Raw genomic sequence first — 24922 nt, 5'->3', positions numbered from 1 at the left:
TATTCTCTTATCCTACTTATTCGTTATTGGCACTGTGAAAACAATAGTTCCAAATGCATTAATCTTCCTGCACTCTCTTTTTAAGTATTCATTTTGGAGTATGTAATACATTTATCTTTCAGTCCCATGGCTCTAATCTGAAGAGTATTGAAATCAATGGAACAACTTGTCGGGCATTCAGGGGATAGTGGAAATACGTTAAAAGAATGTTGGGACGCATTCAAGTTGAAGATATTTCTTACAAGGTAAAGTTCAGCAAAATATCTATTCCGGTTTATGGCAGAAACCATTATCAAAATATTTTAATTCAGAAATTAAATGCATAGATAGGAGGAAAGTAGAAGAAAGAGATCTTAGTCAAAAGTTACCTAATGTTCAGGTTTCACTTGCATAGTTTCCATACAAAGTTTCTAAAACACATCTCCATGTTTAAGTCTTGTCCACATCATGTCTTTTGTAATAATCACTTGTTTTTCTCAAACATTGACCCCACTATCACAAAAAAATCCTCCTGCTACTTCTGCTGACTTTCCTAATCTATTTCTTGGAGCAATTTATTTCTATGATTTTTGTTTTCAGCTAAGTTTTCTATTTTAAATTGTTTCAGAAACAGTTTTCTTCATTTCTAGTGCTATTCACAACTTGTACATCCCTGAATTTATTACCTCTCATTCAACTTTCTGACTCCTGCCACAGTCACACCAGGAAAACAGTGCCCATATAAAACTAATAGGTATTCAGCCATGAAGTCAGTCATGCAGTTCATTGTTCACATGCAAGTCTACTTCTTTATCTTCTCCAAAAACTCTCAAAAAGTTCCTTTATTTCCTTGTTTCAATGTATACTGTCTTGTCTTTTGTTTTCTATTTTGGTGCCAAATTTCTGTGTGTAAGAGATCTAATTCTATACTCCGTGAATAGAGCTCCAAGCACTGAATTTATACAGATTATAAATGATGTCATATGTCTTTATATAATGCATTTTGATAGACTTAAACTGGGAAAGCATTTTGTAGGAGCTTCAACGTGAAATCCTATTTGTTTTTTGGATTTATGTTCTAATTCTCATGAATCCCTTTGTAAATGTCCTTTTCTTCACAGAATAATGTCAAACAAATTTTCTGATTGCTGGGTATTGTTTCTCCTGGAACATGATGGATTCCTCCCAGGTAGGATTTGTCAAGTTTTTACATCTGCTTCTCTTATGACTGAGGGTATTAGAAATACTCTGATTTTTTCATATTTTCTTTGCCCTGGATTTCCTAAAATCTTCCCTTACAAATAAACTCATGGAGGACTAGGATGTAAATACTCTGATCCTTGAGCTCACTGCAATCTTGTATGTCATGGGTATGTTCTAATCATAAGAAGTTTGGCGAGGCATCTCCAGAGACAAGATGATTTTTAGGTCATAGCCATGATGGTCAAACACTAAGACACTCTGGTGTAACAGCAAAAAAATTCTTTTGACAAAATAGATGACTTCCCTGATCAAAATAATTAATGGTTACTGCAATAACCATTGGTATAATCAGTTTGCATCTACACTAGGAAGGCTGTGATGGTATAACTGCACAGAGGTCTGCACTGTGAATAAGACTTCAACATTTCACTGTCTCCATTTCCAGTCTATAAAATGGAGACTTCCTGTGGAGGAATGACATCGTTATCCATAGATTCATTTTATATAATCAAGTACACTGGTGATGCAATAAGAACTGACATAAAATACTAACCATCCAAGAGCCTGATAAAACACATAATTGATACCGAAGAAGTGAATTCTCTATCATATACATTCAGTAACGCACTTCTGTTGATCTGGTCAGCAGTAAGGCAGTATGAAATGTTACCGTGTGAAGGTGTTCCAGATGTCCTGCGACTGAAATTTTTCCCATTACACTGCTCTGTGGGCTAGATTTTTCTGTGACCTAAAACTGGTGAAGTTCCACAACCCTGATCAGCGGGATGCAGGAATTAGACCCATTATTTATAATCAGCTAGTTGAACCATCTCGTTGCACAGCCAGGATTGTTTTGGATTCAAAGAATGAACTATTCTTTTGGTCTAGAGTTTATCACTAGTTCAGGGCTGTGTATCTAAGCCAGTGCAATCCCAATGTCGTGTGTTATTCATACACCGGGTTTCCTGACTAGGGTCTCTGCTGATATAGACATCTCCCTTGGCTGGTATGGACATGTCCTGTGATTATGGGACTCATCCAGACACTTACATAATCTTTTCTTCTCTAGAGTATGCTGTACCACAAATCTTCAATTTATCTGATACTTACTGTATTTTTAATTTTTCTTCAAATGCCCCAGTGTTTGTCAGACCATTACATCTCACTCTGCAAATGTGATAACATTTCAGAGAACAGAAAAAACAACTTACATTTTAGGGTTTATGTTTTTTTCTTTCAGAAAACATGATTAAAACTATGTCCTCACTGTTCTGAAGACTTAATTTATTTGTCTTTCACAGGCAGATTACTTAAAGTCCCTAATATTCAAATGTAAATATTCAAATATAAATCCTATTTGCTGTAGATCTTAAAACAAAATCTTTGTTTCTTAAATCTTTGTTTACAATACAGCAAAGTATCTTATGAAAAAAAAGAAAAAAGAAAAAAAGCCTTTGCGGTTCATCTTTTGGTTAAGACTATTACAAAGCTCTTTGAAGCAAAAATCCAACATACAAAAATGCGTATTGTATTGCCTCAGGTATATAAGAATGAATTACAGGATTCGTCTTATTTATTTTCCATAACAGCCTAAGAATGCTACAGAACAAGTTAAAAAGTAGTCACTTTGTTCATGCTTTTGTTGTTGCAGGGCTTGGGGGTTTTGTCTGAGTTTTTTTTCTTAAACTTTATCAAACCACAATACTAAAGTAGGTCAGTGCAGCAGAGCAAGGGCCTTGTACAGCAGAAAACAACCCTGGAGCCACCAGGGATGGAGCCACATCAGAAATGCAGTGTCACACTGTGGTTTTGGAGCTGGGTCTGCATGAGCAGCACAGTTCAGCAGCTCTGGAGCGCAAAATGTTATTTACCTCATGGTGGCCACTGCCCAAAGCAGGTGCTGCTGCTTGGCAGTTTCTGCACCCACTTTGGATGTCGGCCTCATCCAGTACCAGAGGAGCAGCACCGACCCTCTGTCTGCTCTGCTGAGCCATGGGACCAGGGAAAGACAAACTAGTTGGGCTCTGGATTAGATCACTGGTATCACTTAATATTTGTAGATTGTCTAAATCTTCTCCTTCTAACGTATGAAATGTTCTCCTTCAACTTAGACAGTTGTGACCTGAGAATTTAGGAGTTGAGTTTGTGAACTTCCATATACGTTTAGAAATAGCAGCTCTCCGTATTGGCCGCCACAATATTTTGGAGAAGGCATTGAAGTACCGTGGTAAATATTTGTTTTCCTTCTTGAAAAGGATTAGCACATGGAGTTAGTTAACACCATTTAACCCTGGGACAACTCACTTCTGTGCAAAGTGAGTTGTGTCTTTGATGTCTGCAAGAGTCTGGTGAAAAGAGGAGCAGATGGGACACCAGAGGAGAGCTTCTTCCTTTGGAAGTGTGAATCCATCAAAACAAAACCTTAGGACATTGTTTTAAATGCTGAAAACAAAGCAAAACCTTGATAAGGCACACTGCTTTGTAGAGTTAATTTGTGGAGTTTACAGATTCCCTAGAGGTTTAGTGAACTGGGGAACAGAAATGGTTTCCTAAAATATTGCTGTGGTGCCAGACACCCGATTATATTTACCCTCCACAGCAGTGCGTTCTTGTCACAAAATTTCATGGATCAAAGCAGGGAAGTTGTGAACGCCTAGAGAAGAGGCATCTCCAAAACAATCATTTTATGCATGTAAATAGAGAGTCTACGATTGAAGAAGAGGTAAGAAAAGGAAGACAGGATTTTTCAAATGTGGCTTCAAATCGCAGTAATTAAACTATAGTCTGATCACAGACCCAACAAGAGGATGTTGGCAAAAAGAAAAGTAAATATGAGTAACTTTTCTGACTTGTTCAAGGTGCTACTGGTGTGTAAATTCACTGCCCTTCTCAACTGGATGGGCTACTCGTCCAGATGCTTCACATGGTTATGGGGGTGCCATTTGGGAAATTTCACTTGAAGTCTTAATTTTACTTTAGATTTTTGACAGTAATTTTAACGGTAGCCATAAACTTGAATGGATTTCACCAAGACTAAGAATTTTGACATCTCTAATTATTTTCTTTTTATCTAATGCAAAGTACTTTTGAAAACATGCTTAGAAATTTCCTAAATTTCCTGTCTTGAAGCAGTTCCTGGAAAAGCTAAAATAGACGTCCCGTTCTGTTACATTTAACAAGCAGACAAATGCTTTTTAAGTATAAATAAATGATCAGTGAATTTCTCATGTTTTTATTTTAAATATGTCTACTTGTTAGGAAAAATGAGAGAACAGGCTAATGCCTTTCTTATTTAGACTCTGTTGATATTTATATAAAGTTTTAAAGATTCACTTTCACATGGAATCAACTTTAAAATTATGTTTTCAATTCCCAGAGTATAGTTGTTACTTTAAGATCTTTTTAATTTAATCACATTGACTAAGTTATTGGTAAATTATATCTACTTTTTCATGGGTGATCTGAGCTAAGAGTTATTTTAAGTGTCACACACGGGAGCCATTCTGCACCAGATGTTATTTAGGTTGACATTGAACACTGGACATTTCATTTTACCTCTTTGATTGTAGGTTTAATATTTAGCTTAATTTTAACTTCAGGTTTGATATTTACTTTAATTTAAAAGCATACTGGTTTTATTCTGTTTGTAGTTAGAAGGACAGAAAATCAAAAGAGAAAAAACATCATTATTGTTTTGATAGCTTGCTTTTTAATATTTCAATTCATCTTTTCAAAATAAGGAAATATTTTAGTCTCCCTAACTTCTTTCTGTCCTCCCTGAGCCTGTGAGTTATTTTACAGCCAGTTGTCCAGCAGACAACTGGACTGACACCACTAATTAATCTGGTTTATGCCCCTAACTAGCTATCAGACTTGCAGACCTGAATGGAGCAGAGGTGATGATCAGACCGTAAAAGACCCTTTATCTCTTTTGCCTCTCCCCTGGAGACATCAAGGTCCAGCGAAACAGTAATACAGCAGAGGCAACCCTGAAAAGGGGGGGAAAAAAAATCACAAAAGCTTTAATTTCACATGGTAATACTCCTTTCTTGTATTGTTGAAAGCGAGTTTCAAATTTAATTCCACAAGTTCAGACACATTTGCAAATAATTATTTTCGGTGTCTTGCTGTTGCATTCAAATTTGTCGGTACAACTGATTCTCAGTTTCTTTAGAATCAGATCTTTCCCGCTTAGAGGTGAAGCCTCATTAGCCTTTGCAAAACAATATAAAAGGAAAATGTCTGAAATGGTATCACGAGAGATGTGTAAAAACACGGATACCTGACGAGCCGTTAATGAGATCATTAAAAATATTCAAAAATTCAATTTCATCTGAAAGTAAGGGACCTGTTAGAAAATGCTTAAAAATATATTAAAACCCTGTAGCACTGTTTGACAATGTGCAGTCCATTTTAGTTCCTAGCGCGGGCCATTGACTGGCACGGTAGTGAAAGAAAAACATCAATACTTAAATCAAATTGAATGGCCGACTGTGACTTTTCCCATCCGTGGAAATAGTTTGTGTGTAAATTGTACAAGGATTTGCTATAGAAGTACACAAAAAAAAACCCCATCCTTAGGGATACTGCAGGTCTACTCATACCCAAAGGTATAGAACCACACGAACCAAATGTATTCCTCAATTTTGTCAATTTTATTCTTAGAAATTCATAGGAAATTCATCCGGTTTAAACCACCTGGAGCCTGGTAAAGAGATTTCCGTTTGTAAGGACAAATGTTAAAGCTTGTGGCTTTAGATTCATGAATTTCTCTTGCCACTCCTGTTTCATTGGCCAGGAGCCAGACCGCCTTTGGATTGTCAAAGGAAGACTCTTACCGACCTGGATAAAAAAAATGAAACGTTTATTAAGGTAGTGGCTCTTCATCAGGTGCCCCTTGAATGGGACAAACTGCCCGGTGTGTTTGCACCCAAGCTGTGGAGAACATAAATGCAACGCTAACAGAAACAGGGGTTTCAGCAATGAAATCCTGACCGATGAAACTCAGAAGGATAAACTTTCGACCCGATCAAATGGTGCCTGAATGCCCCTTGTTGGGAGCTGCAATCACTGAGATGGCTGCGGCAAAGGATGGCCGGTGCCCTGCAGCCAGCCAGCAATCACTGGGCCTCACTGCAGTGCTCCAGCAGAGGGAAAGGTGGAGAATCAGCTCCTTTGCACCTGGTCCCTGACACAGAAGGCAGTGTTTTGTCTCTTAATACATCCCCTTGTCAGACATCTTTTCCACAATCTCTTGGCACAACGCTGCAGCTAATCTCTCCATTGATTTGTGCTTAGAAACACCTAGAGCTGTTCAATCACTAATAAAATCCAAGCAGTTCAGTTTTCAAGACGTTTAACTCCTTTGGAGGTAAGGCTCGTGTGTTGTCTGATGGGCGGTCAAATAGCTCTGCTTGTTTCTAAGGAAAGACATCACACAGACAACTGACAACCGAGTCAAAATCCGTACAACTACACTGAGCTCTAGCCTGGCAACTGGGCTCAATTCGGGCTGTTAATATTCATGCATCCACCTGGGGTTTTTCCTTCTTTTCCTTCTCTTCTGGTCTATTTTGCCAGTTTAACTAGGGGAAGAAGTCCATATATCTTTCTGAACCTCAGTTTCTTTAGCAGCAGATGCTGCTGTCATCAATACCGCGTGGCAAATCTCGATGGACCCACTTCAGAAGGAAAGGAAAACTTTCTAATTGCCTTTCGATTTGCTTTCCTTGTCTCCTCTACAGTTATTTTTCCTTCCTTACTCTCTTATTCAGGGAGATGTTTTATCCATAGCTCTGTGAATACTTGCTGAAAAGAAGCCAAGATGAGAAAAAGCTGTAGATGCAAAGCTGTAGGTGGGATTCTGCGCTCAGGTGGGTCTGCCCCACTGAGGTGACCTTCCTGCATCCCACACCGGCTGCCCTAGAAGCCTGGTCAGTTTGCTGCTTTCCTCTTCAGGAAAGGCATAAATCCCAAAGGCAGAATGAACAGTGGAACAAAAGACCCATACAACCAAACGAGGCATCTCTCTCTGAGGTAGAAATCGCTACTGGCTATGGTGTGTAAATGCCATTTTGTGGCTTTGAATATTTTTTTTATCTTTAAATAAAGCCAAGTTTTTAGTAGAAAAATGTCTTATTTAATCCCAAATCCCTTGCAAAAAAGCTGTAATAATTCATTGCATAAACCGTATACCTAAATCTATATAAGATAACGTCTCACTTTCCTATTTATTTAGATGATGAAAGATGGCTTATTCTAACTAAGATAGTTTTCTTTCTGACTTTTGTTCTCTTACGTTTTCTTAACGGGGATGACATTTAGACTAGGAAAAAAAATAAAAAGTAAGTCCAGCCATCAATAAATGGTTTTGTTGGTTAAATTTTAATGTTATTTTTAAGGAAATAATGAATTACGTTGACTAATAACTGTAGAGCCAGACATGATTCATTCTCATAATTAGGTTAACAGTCACCATCAATCCTGCAGTTTTAGTTCATGTGACTATAAAACCTTGTCTCCTTTTCCCGTATAATATCATACCAAATTGCATCCCATGAAATATGAGGTGCTTGCTGGGGCTTTGCACTACTATTCTGTTTTGCTTGGAGAGTCCTCAGAGTGACTTCTGCAATTGCAGAGCTACAGCCACAGTGGATCAGCACCCAGCCCTGAGACTGGGGCTGGAGCCAAAGCTTGGGGAATATGGATAATCTGGAATGGCTTTTGGTCTTTGCAGATCATGGCTGGTTTTGCAGCAGAGCTAAATCTAGGAAGCTTCAGATGCAAATCAGTCTTGCTTGGAGGAACTGAGCACAGCCAAGCACTTGCACTTGTTCAGCATATATCAGTACCCCTCAGTGAGACTGTGGCAATATTATGCTCCATTTAATTATTGCACAGACATTTGAAGAAAATAAACCACTTCGTATGTGGCAAGAGACTTTCATGTGTTCTGGATAAGATACATCGGTGATTTCTCAAAAGCAGGCCTTTATGACACTGAATAAAAGCATATTGCTAAGAAGCTTTCTCAATTCTTTTCATGAACACTATCTACCCAGCAATAATGTTGTATATTTGTGAATATACGGTTATTAGTTTATTAAGAAAACAGGAATTGAATAATCATTTATGTTGGAAAAAACTCTTAAGATCATCAAGTCCAGCTGTAAACTTATTGATTGCAACTCTGTGATCGCCCTTATTACCTTTTATTTTAGAAAAAGATATCCATGTACACTGAGATGTTGTTACTTCTGTAGCTAAAAAGATATTATCTACCTTTGGTATACTCCCAACAATAAGACAGACAAGTTATTTGAACCTTTCTAGGTGTTCCCACAATAGCTTGCAAGGTATTTTTCCTACAGATGTGTAGGAGAATAAGCATTTATTTACTATCAAACTATATAGCTTTTTTAAAAGAGTAAAAACTTTTTGGCATGTGCTAATAGTATATAAACATATCACTTAATCACACGCTGGTGCCGCGGGCTGGCTGGCTGTTAGGCAGCCAACTTTCATTGCTCCCACTGCAAGAAGAAACACTCCTCTTATAACAACTGGGTCACCTTCTTAACTGTGTTTTTATACTGTAGTTCACACTTTTGCTTGTTGACAGATTTAGAGCACTTTGCGAAAGCAATAATTGGCCTGGGAATATAGCTGGCATGCTTCCCCAGAAAAGAGCTTGAATTAGATTGCCTTAGGTCTTTCATTAACTGGTAAAACTAATGCAATGTGCTACCGCAAATGCCACGCCGCTTCAGGAGCGCGCTGAAATGCTGCTGCAGGAACTGGGAGGACAGCGTGTACCGTTCCCCCTCCTCAGCCTTCCCTGGCTGCGCTGGACCTCTTGGCAGCTGTTGCGAACATTAATAATTTTTAGCATTTATATAGTGGTTTCCCTCAGAGGAGCTCCCAGGCTTCCCCCAGTTGACACCTCCCTGTTGCACCATGGGAAGGATCTGTAACTCCTGCTTCGCTCGGGGGGGTGAGGCACAGTATGTGGTTCATCATCCTGTGCTGTGTACAAGCAAAAGTACAGAGACCTTTTCCTCATCTGAAGTTGCAGCCCATCAATATCTCAACCGTCAAATTCTTGTGAAAGATCTGAGAAACCTGTGGTGTCCTTCCCCACAGAGGGGAGCACAGGAGTGACACACAACCTGGTGCTGGGATGTGAGGGGTGTTGTGAATGCTGTCGGGAGGAGCCCAGAGAAGGTGAGCCGATCCATCTCAATGAATCATAGAATCACTAGGTTGGAAAGGACCCAATGGATCACCAAAACCAACCATTCCTAACAAACCCTAAACCATGTCCCTCAGCACCTCATCCACTCATCCCTTAAACACCTCCAGGGATGATGACTCCATCCCCTCCCTGGGCAGCCTCTGCCAGTGCCCAATGACCCTTTCCGTGACAATTTTTTTCCTGATGTCCAACCTGACCCTCCCCTGGTGGAGCTTGAGGACGTTCCAGCTTGTCCTGTCCCCTGTCACTGGGGAGAAGAGCCCAGCTCCCTCCTCTCCACAACCTCCTTTCAGGTAGTTGCAGAGAGCAATAAGGTCTCCCCTCAGCCTCCTCTTCTGCAGGCTAAACACCCCCAAGTAGTCCCCAGTCTTCGTCAAGAAAGAGGACAGAGTTGGCCAGCACTGAAGACATCCACCTGGATTGTGGTGTTGGTTTATTTTGGGTGGGTTTTTTGTTGTTGTCTGTTTGTTTTGTTGTTGCTGTTCCAAACCCCATCCCCTCAACCCCACCCTCAACCCCATTTGCTCTGTATCTCCAAAAAATAAAGCCTTTCTTCATAGATTTGTAGAAAGATGCTTCAGGAATTTAATGCAATAGTGTCATGTTCTGGCTATTAATATTAATGTCTTAATCCTGGGTTTAGAAGGGTCTTCTAGAATAGAAGTAGAGAATTGTGCGCTTTTCAAAGAGTTGCTCATAATATAAAAGAAGTAAAATGTATCCCGTTTGAGTTATATATATCAAAACACCTGTCTGAACAAGTATTTCTGAGATGAATCAAAGATCCTGAAAGGAATCCTGTAGAGGTAATCTTTAGATTTATTTTTAATTGTGATGGAATCAGTATGTGAGGAGAGAAAAAACTTCATATCTGAAATCACTGTATCTTCTCAAAGTGAAGAGAGATTGGAGAGAAGTCAGTAGGAAGGTAAAAATAGAATTATTACATAAAATTGTTTTGGAGAGAAAATAAAGTGTTTTTCCATCTAGGACATCCCCATTTGCTCCATTCACTGATTCCCTTTCCTCTTAAGAAAAAAAGTAATGTAACCGATTATATACCTTATGCCTGGTTTCATTCACAGAAGTTAAATTTAGGAAATTAGTTGCCCTCATTAGTTTGTATAACACAATAATGATTTCCTGATATAATCTAAAGGGTGGAAAGGTATACTCATGTTTATATATTATTTCCAGGATAAGAAATCCTGGAAGTCTATTTCTGTCAGTTTGAAGAATTTTATTGACGTGTCTGATTTGAAGGATGTTCTATGAAGTCCCTAACAAAAATTCCCCTGTGCTGGAACACTTAAATATTCCAAAGTATTCTGCTCATAGATGCACTACTGAATTAATAAAAACTAAGCATGTGCCTTTAGGTTAGGCCATACCTCTAACTCAAAAACAACAAAAAAAAAGTCCTTATAAGGAAAATCGTATATATGAAATATATATAAATTTGTCCTGAAGTGCTTGTGCGACCTGTATCCTTGAAACAGCAACAACTAAATAAGAAAAAAACAGAACATATTTCTGGTTATTTGGTATTTTTTAGAAGGAAATAAAACAAGAGAAGTATTACTTTGGCTCTTCCCACGTGAGAGTGGATCTATACGGACAGCAGGCTGCTTGCTAAAGCCATACGTGTTAAGCGATAATGTAATGTAATGTAAATAATTCTTCCTTAGAAGAATATATACTTCTATGTGTGGTTCAGGCAGCAAAACTAAAGTAGTAAATTGAAACAGAAGTAGTCATTTATATTCTATTAAAACCAGTAATAGCACATGTATACAAGTTTTGCTACTAGCCCTTTATACTTAACATAAATACCTGATACATATTAAATCCTTTAACCTGTTGCCACTGAAGTGGAGAGAATATGTGAAATAAAAATAAACTCAAAATTTTATCTGATAAAACAGTTGCGATTCCTTCTGCAATTAGATCCCCAGAAACTTCACATTTTTTAATTTCCTTCAAAAGTAATGCAAGCATAAAATAAATATTTCTGGCTAGAAAATGATTTCCCAATATTTTTACTGATATGAAATCTAATCCTGAATCTTTTCTACTTGTGCAATGACTTTGATTTTAACAAGAGATTCACACATGGATCCATGATCTTAAAAGCTTCCTTAAGTCTTTCCCACAGATTCTCATGGTGATGGTTTTCTACTCCAAAATCCCTCGTTGAGACTGTTGACAAAGTGTTTAATAACTATCTTGTTGGGCTTCAGGGTAAGTCATAGTTAGAAGTCCTTCAGAAGATCGCATTATGGAAGCCACTGAGATGTGAGGTAAAGTTTCATTGTGGATTAAAAACTGGCTCAGAGACATCCTGTGAAAGAGGAAAAAATTCTCATAGCAAGAGGCAACAATGAAGTTGCAGTATTAATAAGTGAGACCACAATATTTGTAGGATGCTTAAAATTTGACAAAGCTAGATAGCATTAGAGGAACTTTAAAAATGCAAAGGCAAAGTTGTAGTGCAGATGCTGATACATCCATTGCTGGCAAGTACACCGACATGTAATTTCGGGCATCAATACAAGATATTCATTTAATATGCATCATTTTTCAAGCTAGTAATCAGAGTCAGAATGTAAACAAAATATAAGCAGTACAATATAGACCAGGGAATAGATGTTATTCTGCTCACAAAAGCTAAGTGCTCAACCAGAATATTATGTTAATAGCTAGAAAGTCTGTCAGAAGGAAAAGAAAGAGGAAAAAAATGGAGTTATTTCAGATATACTGAGGCAGACAATGTGAAGCACTGGTTGTCTCAGAAGACTGCTGTAAGAGCTGAAAGTCAAAAGACTGAGATAAGATGCTCAAGACCAGAAACAAATCAGAGGAGATACGCTTAAGTTACATTTTCCAGTAAATAATTAATGTACCAGGAGTAAACTAGCTGCTGCTGTTTGCTGGTTTTATAATGCAATTAGAACCATAAGCTGTCAAGCACACAATTTACTACATGAGATATACCTGTGTATTGAAAAAACCCAACAGTAATGGAAGAAACTATTGCTGTAAGTCAACATGTACCAAGGCTCAAAGTTTAACTGGGGCAGAAAGAGATACCTGGCTGCCTGGATCCAGATTCTTCCTCAGCTCTTCTGAAGAAATACGCATCAGCATTCTTCAAGGCATATATCACCCTCTGACATTGGGTTAGAGGCTAATTTCCTCTGAGGGGTGGGAAAAAAAAAGAGAGTGTCATTCTTTTGATTGCATTTGCCTATGACAGAATTTCTTACAATTGTCTATGATGGATTTGTTGCTGCACGCTGGCAGGAATAAAGTGAGGTAGCTATGAGTCTGCTGTAGTAAGGAAATTCTTTTACCCAGTGATATATTTCTTGAAAAAGAACTGTAGGTTTGGTTTATACATAGGCTGACACATCATATTCAAAAAAATAATCGATATAAAACATAGCAGAAAGAACACTGATATTGTGGATAAAGAGATGAATGTATTAAAATATTTTTTATTTCTTTTTTTTTTTGCATTCAAATTTAGAGATAACTGTAAGCTATACAAGTATAAAATTGTCTGGAGAATTTGAACTTGGTGTTTCAAACTTGGATTACAGTCAGTCATTGACTGTAAGGATCTTATTTCCATTGATGTGTTACCAGAACTGTGCTGAGGAGCCAGTTGTTAAAACCTGGACTCTAGCTCAGGGAAGAGATGGTAGCAATTTTGATTTCTATGCTACTGAGCATGAATAAATCCTCCTGTTAACTCCTTTTTTCACTAGAGTGACTTCCCACTCGGGCTCACAAGCATACTTCAAAAAAGCAAGGTTGTGGAAGTTCTTTTCCTTTGGAGAGAACAGCCTGCTCTCTACAGAGCGTTCACCTTTCATCCTGCCTCGAAGCAGCAGAAGGACCACAATGAATCATTCGCAACACAGGGAAGCCAAAACTTTCATAGGTCAATGCGGAAAGGTAACTACTGAGATGCTAAGAATGAAAAAACCCACAAAACTATCATCCTAAACTCCTGCACCCAAAGTATTTTAGTATAAACCCCTACTAGTAAAAATCAGATCGTTGGTGCACATAGCATGAGATACCTGAGGCTGCACCCAGTTTGTGCTGAGGTTACAGACACTCATCTTGGAGGAAAACACCCTAAAATCTCAGCAAAGAACCAGGTTTTTCATGACAGGAATATTACAAAAAGAACCCCCGTACAGACAGATACTATCACCAATATAAAGCAGGGGAATCACAGATTTGGACTTGAGGTCTGAAAGTCAATACAGAAGGGAGAAGTTGATTAATGATCTTAAATTACAGTAAATAATCATAGAGCTTTGAGAAAAAGATTTTGCTGAATATGCTTTTCAGTATAAGAAAAGAAGCCAAGCCACAAGTAGAAAGTAAAGCATTAAATATATATAAAAGATGAGAACTGGGAATACAAAAATGTGAAATACAAGTCAGCATGTTACATAAAACATGAACGAATGTTTAGCAACTTTTTACACTTAAAAAGAGGAGTTTCGTCCTGTACAGGACATCAATGTCTATCTTTCTTCAGTTTGAAATCTGCAGCATGTATGATCGCCAACTTTATGTATATGTTTCATGTACATGTACACATGCACATTTGAATGAGAACCCACTCACTCACCCACTCACCCTTAAATCCAGCGTGGTGGAGTGGCATAAAGAGAACAGGTTAGACTGGGAAAAGGCATAAATGCTGAAATGTTCAGTTTTTTTTAAATCCCTGTCTGACTTTAGCTGGACCATGGTTTTAACCCAAGGTTTTATTAGTGATAGCTTGGAGGAGTTTGAACATCTTAAAGGATTCATTTAACACATAATCTGAAATTGAAGCTAAGAAAACCTTTATGCTTATGTTTGAGCGAGACTGTCTCATGCCTAAATTAAGAATGACTTTATTAACCTTATTTGCTATATTATTGTGATATTGTGTGAGGTTTAGCAATGATATGTGCATACAGAGAAATGTGTAGTGCTTACTAAAGTAGTAATACTCATCTGAAATGTTGCTATATTTTATTCTCCTTTGATTGAATTTTTTTTTCCTTAGATTTTTTACTGTTGGAACTTTGTTGTTAGTCTTAAATCTCTGCTGAAAAACTCAAGTAAAAATATTGTTTTACGTATTTGCTACTTTGGGTAAAGCATAATCTAATCTAATGCCTTCTTTTTTACTGCCTTATAAATAAATAAAAGACTGCCTTTAACATTTTAACAGTTGCTAAAGCAGGAAAAGATATAAAAGAAAGCTGAAGGACATGCAAAGATTGAATTGAAGCATTTCCCAGCATTTTGATGACAAAATTTGGCCATTTCAAGGAATAAATCAATTTGCAGTCACTGTGGACAGCTAGCTGAGATGGGATGTGAAATGGTTCCATTGGGAAATGTGTTAAAAGATAAAAGAAGTCATATTCCTTATTTTATGTGAAGAAATATAGAAGGCCTTTTTAGAAATTGGGACATAGGCAAACCTTTTCTAGGAAAATGAGAAGGAATAAGATCTAAAATTTCCCAATTAGTATTCTAAAGATATTTCATAATTTTTTTTTAGAATTTAAAGTGAAATATGCACATCAATTATGAAAATTCAGCTTTTTAGAAATTAAACAAGATTTCATATATGTTGCTCTTCTGTATTTTATGCTTAAAGGGATGGTGGAACTTAATCAAGAATCCTAAATCCATTAACATCTGACCATACAAGTATTTCTTATTTACAGCTGTCCTCCTGCTTTCTCTGGTAAGATAACTTGTTTGGAAATGTGACCCGGATCAGGTCCAGAGTTCATAAAATAAAATAAACATGAGATAAAATAGACCTATACCTATATATTGCTGTAATGACTCAAGAAGATAATCCCTTTTGCAGAAAGGTACCTTTGAAGAGGTACCAAGAATCCTCAAACAATTGTAGATATTCTAGATTGTTCTCAGAGTCATTTACTGTCCTTGTTAAAATTTTGTCCCAGGAATGAAGAGTTTAATTCCTGATAATCGTGTATCAAATGGCATGCTACTCCGTCTCCTCGACCTTTAGAGCATTCTGTAATTGGATTAAGTGGCAATTGTTGTTGTCCCCTTGTGCAGCCTCAGCAGCCTGCGAGGAGGGAGAATGGCCAGTCGATGAAAACGCAGCATTTTAAAAGGTTAGTGTGGTTAGTCAGGTGGGTTTTTTTGTTCTTCCCGCTTGCCAAATCAGGCATAAAGATTTTTTTTTCCCCGTTGTTTTATCCTCATGAATCAAACTTGAAAAAGCCCAAATTCAGGAACACCACACGTCAATTTGTGCGGTTCTGACTGCAACAAGAAAGAGAAAGAGCAAGGCTGCATTTTTGTCTCTCTTTTACATTTCAGGTGTGTTTATACTGCTAATTGAAGGCTGTCTCCCAGGCTTCAGCTGGTGGCATCACCAATGAGAGGAAGGCTCCTGCTAAGGTAGCTAAGGTAATATCTGTATGAATTTGAAAATGTTTAACCTACCTCACACACCAGATAAATTCTTTTATAGCATGTGATCCATGGGAACACTTAAAAATGAATTTCCACGTGCCAGAGCACTCTTTCAGAGTATTGAAAGAGGCTGACTAAGGCCCTGATTAAAGCAAACTGGAGAGCCCTGGGCACTCCCACCACTCCGGCCATGGAGCCACAGGGAGGAGAGCTGTTTGTCTGTTGAAGCAAGTGGGTATGGCACTTTTGCATTTTATCAAACAAGGCATACCACCCACCCTTTAATGCAGTTAATGAACCTTAATGATTTAAGCTTGGCAGTACCTCTCAAGGCAGTTGCTTTCTGAAGTGGACAGGGCTGGGGAGATGCTCTAGGTGAAAGGAGAGACCACTGCCTTCCCTGCTGTGAGCAGCCTAGCTTTGCTTGTCTTCTGGGGGTACAGCTCAGTGCTCCTTTGAGAATAACGTTTGGTAATCCCTATATATTTACAAGTACACTTGTATACTTACAGGCTTGTGACTAAAGATTCCTTTAAACAATGATACATGGAAATGATTAATTAACTTTGTATATAGGAAAAAAAGACTATTTAAGCCCTGACGCTGAGAGGTTTCTCACAGCAAATTGTAGTACTCGGTGTCAAGTGTCTGTATATATTGCTAAACTGATGTCTTCTAGATCTCTTTGTCTAACCACTAGCAGCATGAAACGTCAAAGCTATACCCCTTCAAAAAACTCTGGCTACCATTTCTAAAAATATAGTGAAACATTCTGATTTCAATTCCACAAATATTTCCTCCTGATCTGTAGATGACGTTCTATTAGTGGCTGTCTGGGAGGAAAACTCTGAGTATTTACACATAGTCTAAAGCCCAGTAATCATATTTGGTGAAATCATCTCCTTAACCGTGTGCTGGTTGTGGTTGCTTACATAACCAGGAGAGATGGTAAGATGCTTAAGGGTTTCTAGTGATCTTTTTGTCAAAGTTATTCCATAATAAATTTGTCTTCAGCATTGCACCGTGTGCTGTTACAGGTTGGGCTGTGGTCCTTTTCTAGAGCACAGCTCTAATTTCATCACAGATGAACCAGTCTCCCAGAGGAGATTCTCTTCTGGGCTAATTGGACAAACAGTGATATTTCAAAAAATTAAAGGTTTTGACTTTTCTCTAAATATTCCTAGCATTTTTTCTTTCCTCCTAACTCAACTGCAACTCGACCCAACAACTTGATATTGTGGCATCATTTCTTTAGGTATTTTAGTGCAAATGAGTTTTGAGCGCTTTGGAATTCTGATTCCAGCACATTCTGTCATTGCTCAAGGGAAGGGATATTATTTTCTCTTCCTGCAACATTTTCAGTATGGAAACCATCAATATTCAAAATAGGTGAAACCTATTCTTCTCTTCATGCTCTATGTGAGATTTTGAGTCCTATTGGGGCCTAGAGTAGTGCAAAATTACAATGTTCTCATTTATTCTGGGGTAGTTTAAGTAATAATCTAGCCAGCATATTTTCCCAAACATCCTTTAAATGAATGTGATTTCATAGATATAATGCTCTTTTAGTCACACATTAAGTGCAAAGCGATTCCACTTGGATGGAGTTTCATAGGCATCTGAGAAATGTTGCCATTCCGAGGAGATGTTTACAGGTTTTTTACCATGTGGTTTTAATGTCTGGAGAGGCACATGACTCTTATTTTTAGGTTCTGTCCTTTCTCTCTTTTCCCTCCAGCTCCCCCAATACTGGTGTTTCCTTAGAAACCCTGGCTGTCAGATGGCATCACAAAAATATGAAATGACACCGAGCTGTCATTTGGGGAGGTGATTATTGTGCAAACGGTGTGTTTTCTATGGCTGGTAAAAATCTTGAGTTTAGTCCTCTTCCTGAAAAAAATAATTTCAGTGAAGATTTAGGAGAGGAGCCTGTCTCCACTTCCCTTTGCACACCTTGTTAAGAGCAAATATTACTCTGAGGAAAAGAGCATTGCTATGCAGAGTTATAACCTTTTTAAGTCCTGGGTTGTGCTCCTGATGCTGAATAGATTTGTTGTCATGAAAGCTGTATACTAGAGTTGCTTAACTCTTTTGAGGTGTTTATGTACAAAATCTCCCAAGGGTGATATTTTATCAAACCTTATTACAAAAACTCTCGTCTCTGCAAGCTATCAAATTCTGAGTGAGTGATTAAAATTCAGTGTTGTGCCTGGTCAAGGATAAGCTGAGGCTGTCTTTTATATTCATGTAAGTAAGCCATAGTACCTAGAAATTTCCAGAAGGCTTTATATGAGCCATAGTTATTCTGTGCTGCAGTCACGTATAGGGTCCTGCATTAGAAAGAGTTGGAGGGATTATTTTCTTTGTTGCTCTTATATTCAGAATTTTTTTACTTCTTCTCTGCCCTGCTTGTTTGCAAGTGCCTTGATTTATCTCTTTTCCTGCCTCCTTTCTCCTCTGCGTCCTTCCGAAAGCCCTCTTCTGCATTACACCTGGACTCCTTGACTCCTTCATCAATCAGTGGATCTTCTTTAACAGGTTTGGAAAATGAATTAGATTTCATTGCTGAAATGTGCCTCTACTACTGACTGCATTAAAGACAAAGAGTGCTAGCTGAGGTTTGTGTCTGCTGTACATTGAAATCCAAAGCTGGTGTCTTCACTGTGGTGGAGGCGAGGGAAGGAAGTGAGGAGAGGAAGTTCCTGGCAGGCTATTTTTCACCAGAGACAGACAGTGTCTCTGTTTTCCCCCAGCTCTTCCAGAGCAGATGGAGTTTGGTGTAGCAGCTACAGCCTCAATATTGACAGTCTTTCCCTTCACACTTCCTAGCAGGAGAGTGGTGAGGCAGTAAGAGAGAGAGTGAGTCCTTGATGGACCGCTCATGAAGTCAACCAACATACAAACTCATCGCAGTCACACAAGCTCACGCTGCTCCCTTGAGCTCTCAGCTGGGCTCTGTGTGGATTTTGCCCCAGATCCAAGATATGAAGGTGGATTCTGTTTTGTTCATCTGCACATATGCAAACTGCTGACATCCTGTGTTTGAGGACTATTATCCATGAGACCTACTGAAGTAAAATCCATGGGAGTTTCACTCCCGTGTGGCATTGTCACTCCACTGGAGAGTTTATTTTCATAGGGTGTGTCTAGGAAACTCATAACAAGTGTTGGAGCACCCACCTAGGTGGGTTTAACTCCAGCAAGCAGGCTGCATGGAGTTTAAGTAACCTGTAAATCTGCGTGGTTTACAGGTTACTTAAGATGTGATTTACAGTGCAATGGCGGTCTAGGTACTCAGGAAGGATTTGCACACCACAATAGTTTCTTCTCTGAGTGAGGGCTATCAGCACTGCTGCTTGGCTGCCTTGTGCCTTGGGCTTTCCAAGCATCGATCTGGGTGACGGGGCAGAACCAAGCTGCCACTGCTGCCTGCCCAGATTTATGGATGCAGATAAGGTCTATGGGCTTGTTTTCATACAGGCCAGGCATGTGTGTAAGGACGCACCAGGTGACCTGTGACAGAAGGAGGGAGAACCTATCCATTTATATTTTCTGGAAGTCTTGGAGCATTGTTCTGTAAATTCACTGTCAAGTGTTGTTTGACAGCATCTACGAAGGATGTTCTGCAACATCTGTAAGTATTCCCAGGCAGTCTTTGCATTTACAGGATGACATATAGATTCTGGGTTTCTTGCATCCGTTTACTTTAGTCTTCTTGCTTAGAAAACACTTCATATAGCAAGTTTGCATAACTTGCTTATTTCTTAGGATTTATTCCTTTTCATTTCAATTGCTTTGTATCTCAGACTCCATCCATTCAATTTTATCCACAGTGACACAAGGCTACTTTCACAGCATTTTAGTATTCACACCCTGACTTGTCCTTACGACCATATAACTTGTATATAACCTCAGTTACAGTGTCTTGAGTGCTGTACTGTGAAAGCATTTCATAAGGCAGGCTGACATAACTGCAGTCTCCACCTGATTTTTGTTTCAATTTTTTTTTCCTGAGTGCTCGCCAAAATGAGCTGTTGCATTCAAATCGAAGTGTATAACTCCTGCTCTGTCAGCTGAGTTGTACTTATGAAAATTGTTGTCAAATGGGAGTGATTAGTCTCTTTTGGTACAGGTGTTTTTTTGGTCTTTAGCTGTTGATCTGTGAACATCACTTAGAATTTTAAATGTATATTAGAAATTTCCTTTCTCTATTTTCCTGCTGCTAGTTATACTTCATCTTTTAAAAGTTTATATTTGTACCTGTAAGGCACACCCTTTTTTTTCTAGAGAGTTACATTCTTGACAGTGTATACCTCATAGGTTTTATTCATTTGTGTGTTCTTATACCCCATAAAGAGTTGGATTAATAAGATGTTTTTCTCTAAATAAACCCACTAAACCATCAAGCTTACACTTGCGGTATCCTTGAGAGCCTAAATTCTCACTAGATATCATAGTATTGAATAAATGTGGAATTCAGAATGTTCTACAGGAGGGGGATGCTGCTGAATCTGTAGTACAGTGCTCGGGGGAAAAACATTTCATCACAGCCTGTAGTAGACGCAAAGTGTGAGTGTGCATAAGAAGGCATGAGAAGTTAAGAAATGAAAACCAAGTCATGAAAAGTAGAATTAAAAGGGGATGAATTAAATGTGTGTAACATCTTTCTACTCTGTTGCCTGAACAAGGAAGCAGCTGGCACAGAGATTTTATTATTCAAGCAAATGTAAGCCAACAATATTACTTGCATGTAAATGTGAGTTAGGATTTAACAATGTACCCTTATGTGACATAATGAAGTGGCCCTGCTCGTAGGTATTAAAAAATAAATTCAGGAACAGAAATATTTTCTCAGTTAATACTTACACATGCGTATAAAAATACCATTAACTCCATATATCCAAATCTGTGTCTCAATTGCACAAGTGCTGAAAGAAACAAAAAAATACTTGGCCTTCAAGACAGAGGAATTGCTGTACTGGAGCAGACTGGAAATGCTCTTATTTTAACCTCTGTTTCTGACAGTCATTCCTTAGAAAGGTGCGAGATTGTCCATTACGGACAACTGGAGAATGGATTTCTCACGAGGATATGGTTTTTTTACTTAATCCATCAGTTAGCAGCTGACCTGTGGCCTGAAGCACAAGGCTCCACATCTTAGATACAATTATTTTTACCCTAGGTAATGCAAAAATCTCAGACTTTCCAAAAAAAAAATACTAAAAAAACATATACAACTTGCAATGTTCCCACAATTCAAAAGGGAAAGGAAAGAATATTTCTTTCTCTTTTAGTTCTTCATCTACAGAAAATTCAGATCAGAAAGAATCAGAGAAAAATACTCAAGGAAAGGTCACTCTACTGAGCTTCTTTGAAACTTGGATAAAAGAGCAGTAATAATCCCATTGTAGAGTAGTGTTCGATGCTTTAGTTCAATGCTATGAAGCAGAGTCTCTCCAGGGGATGCAGACCACACAGACACTTGTTCCGCACGCGAAGGTTTTGTGCTGGAAGAGGAGATCTTGGTGGCACCTCAAGCTGCCTGTATTGGGCAGCTGATGCCAGCCTGCCAACACTGGGAAAAAGTATGGGATAGTATAATTGGGTGATGATTGGGGAAAATTGTGTGAAAATGGTGATGCTGAGGAAGAAGTATTCTCTTCCAAAGAAGTGTTACGAAGTTTTACTAAAGCAAAATTTCAGGTTTTGTAGAAGCAACATGGCACAAATAATTAAAACACTTGTTACCTCTCCAAACTGAATAATGAAAGTGCTCATAATAAACCATTGGCTGTGCAGCCCACCCCGTTGGGGTATTAATTTGGACAGTGATGGTTTGACACCACTGTTGTGGGTGGGAAAGGGTGTTCAGCAGGTTCTGCTGCTGGTTAATACTGCGAAGCCAAATAAGAGATTTTTATTTTCCATTTGGATAGTCAAATTCTGCACTGTCTTCAATTACAAACCTCAATTATTTTAGGAACCACAGCTTCAGTGCCTGCAGCACAAAGTCTATGCCTGTGTTATCAGGTGAAATCTGATGTTCTCTATTTATGTTTATTTTATAACTGAGCAATAAGGGTCAATTTTGATCTGTGACAAAGTTCATTTTTCTGTGAGTAGACATTGATGGAATAAGATACCAAGGGCTATAAAGTTATCACCTTGAAAACGTCTCTTATTATAGTGCAAATATTATGAAATCTTTCTTTCTTTTTTTTTCCCCCTTTTTAACTTAAATTAGAAAGCACTGAGTGCAGCTATCTTTGGTTCTCTTGTCTGACATGACTTTGAGGGTTTGTAAATTTTCTTTCAAATTACTAGCCTGGGTTTTCTTATCAACCCTTAGCCAGTTGCAATTACTGTCACTCTTTTCAGCTGAGTTAATAGGTTTGTGCCAACTAAATAGAATTTTTTGGTCATAAATTGGGATTTTACTGAGTTCCCTGAACTTGCTGGTATTGTTTTAAACCTAAGAGCAGTTCTAGAAGTAGAGGTGGCAGGCACAGCTAAACTTTGTTCTTAGACTTCACAAATTGCACTGAAGAATTCAGCAAAAGCTGAGTGCATAAAGGATTCTTTCTTTCCTCATTTTTCTGAGGGATTATATTTTTTTGAGAATAAAATTTAAAGTAGAATAAACACAAGGAAATACACACAAGGCTTTTGAAAAATGTGCAGTTCATGTAAATAGTCTATTGGGGGTCAATGTGATGTCATCTGAAATGCCACCGCAAGGGTCAACGAGTGGCAAATATAAAGTACAAAATACGGAGTTTTGATAATTAAGAAATATCTAGAACTAAGAAGAAAGTACGTACAGACCCCAGGACAGCTAGGCTTTCCTTGCCATATTTTCTCAATAATATTTGTGGGAAATTTGTGGGAAAGGAACATATATGGGAAAGAAATCTATACAGGTATACAAGTAGGTACGTTCCTCTGAAAAAAAGTGGTAGGTTCAGCTCTTCCCTGATGACAGTATCCAGTTCCAGTAAGGATATTTCACATTTCTTGCTAGTGCCTTCTGCCAATAAACTTTGGCAATTGCCCATCTTGGGGCTTTTTGAGGACCAGCGGTGTGCGGTGTGCTCAGCGGCTGCTTGATGGGGTCTCTTGTTGAGGTGGCCGAGCTAGCTCTTACCCATTGCATGGGAATAAAATCCCTTTCTGTAGAAGGCAATGCTTTTACAAAGTGTTTCCTTTGCAAAAAAATAAGTTTGCTTTGTTTGCCTTGTTGACAAAGGGCAGTTTTGTTGTGGGGTACTGGTGCAGAAGAGGCAGCAGTGGTTCTTCGTCCTCCTTGCTGCTCTTTTTTATTCAGTTGTTGGAGTGGGGAGGAGGCAAAGGACGTTTTCAGCTGAACATATATTTATATATAACACGCTGGAGGTGGTGGTGAGGGTACAGATTTTTGGCAGGGTTTTCAGAGATCCTCAAAATGAACTAAAATGGCAGCGAGACTTCTCAGGCCCATTTGCAGCAATCGCAGCAGATTGGGAACAAACCTAAGACAATCTACCCATCATGTTCTGCCTCTGGCAGTGGGCAGGAGCAGATGCTCAGGGCCATACTATAAGAACTGAGCAAACACTGAGAGATAATTCCTCTGGATATCCTCTCCAGGCTTTCAGTAATACGCTGTTTAAGAGATCACTGACATGGAAGTGGCAGCTACATCGCTGCATCTAATAGCCCTCAGTGGATCTTGCTGTGGCAAAGCTCGCCTTGTTATGCCATTGTGCAACAGGATTCAATGACCTGAACAAGCAGTACTAAATCAGAAATTTCCTTAATTTTATTTCTGGGTTATACTACCTCACAAACATTTTTCTAATGTGCTATCAAATGTTTTAAGTGTACGTATACTTGTACAGAAAAATCTCATCATGCATGAAAAACCAAGTTCACAGAGTCCCTGAAATGAATCATTCCAATGTTATCAGTGGGGATCAATAAATCAAAATACTTAACAAAATACTTTGATCCTGGAGTCTGAAACTGTGTCTGAAAAGTGCTCATGACAGCAATATAAAGCACTAGATGAGTTCCCTTAGACAGAGTTTCTGTTGTGTGGCAATACTCAACAAAGAAGAGGTTAACATTTCAAAAGCCAGTGGAGTTTTGGGGTTTTTCATGATAAATCTGTATTATTTTTTCTTTCTCACTGCAAATGAATCATGTGTAGATATAAAATATGTTACTTTTAAAAAGAAAAAAGAGTAGTTATTCTGAAGGAGGAGCATGAAAATGTGAAGGGATTTATTTGGCAGGAATGAGGTACTGCAGATTATATTTCAACATTGCTGTGTTTTCTGCAAATATTTTTAGGCATAGGTGTATATAGACTCTCATATAGGTTTTGTTGCCATAATCACAAATAGAAAAGAAAATACTGCTTTTCTTGCAAGGGTTAAGCTCTGGATTTCTTCTCCAGTTTGTGGTGAAGACTCATGGGTTGCTGGGAGCCGGGCTGGACTTGGAGGCAAAACACACTGAAAACCTAAACCCAGAAGTGACTCCAAGGTGTGTAAGTTGGCTTGTATATGTTAAGCAACACATAATTGTGATGTAGAGTGTAACTGGGAAGCCGCCCCCTTATATGCATGTTAAATCTTAGGGAAAGGTCTCATTGTCTGTTTGAAGAAGTTTAATCAATATATTGATTTTACAAAACTGAGGTGATGTTGCAACCAGACCCACTAACCTCTTATTACTGGTGTCTTTCTAAATAAGTATTGCACTACCAGGGATCTTAGCCTCCAAAGTATAAAGGGTAATAGTTACTATAAAGATAGATTGTCCAAGCTGTTAAAAATACGTTGTTCTGGGGATTTGAGTCACATTCATGCTTCCAACAGAGAAATTAATTTGGTTGTCACTGACAGAGCCTTTGCTCCCTGTGGATGTATCTACAGAACTGTTTCTTCAGGGGACAATTAAAATGTACAGTACTGAGAATAAGGGAGCAAAGTATGGACATAGTATAATAATAACAACAAA

General features: G+C 38.4%; 1 long non-coding RNA gene across 1 annotated transcript; it reads left to right on the top strand.

Annotated features, from left to right (window-relative positions):
• On the top strand, positions 1-24445 carry LOC128853069 (uncharacterized). The gene is made up of 6 exons (XR_008451304.1): positions 1-245; positions 1101-1168; positions 13210-13399; positions 15439-15615; positions 15824-15913; positions 24357-24445. It is a non-coding gene; the product is annotated as an uncharacterized LOC128853069 (long non-coding RNA).
• The last annotated feature ends 477 nt before the right edge of the window (positions 24446-24922 follow it).

Source organism: Cuculus canorus, chromosome 9, assembly GCF_017976375.1.
Source record: "Cuculus canorus isolate bCucCan1 chromosome 9, bCucCan1.pri, whole genome shotgun sequence".
NCBI classification, from domain to species: domain Eukaryota; kingdom Metazoa; phylum Chordata; class Aves; order Cuculiformes; family Cuculidae; genus Cuculus; species Cuculus canorus.
Note: the sequence above shows the minus strand (reverse complement) of the source record. Positions and strands in the feature narration are given on the sequence as shown.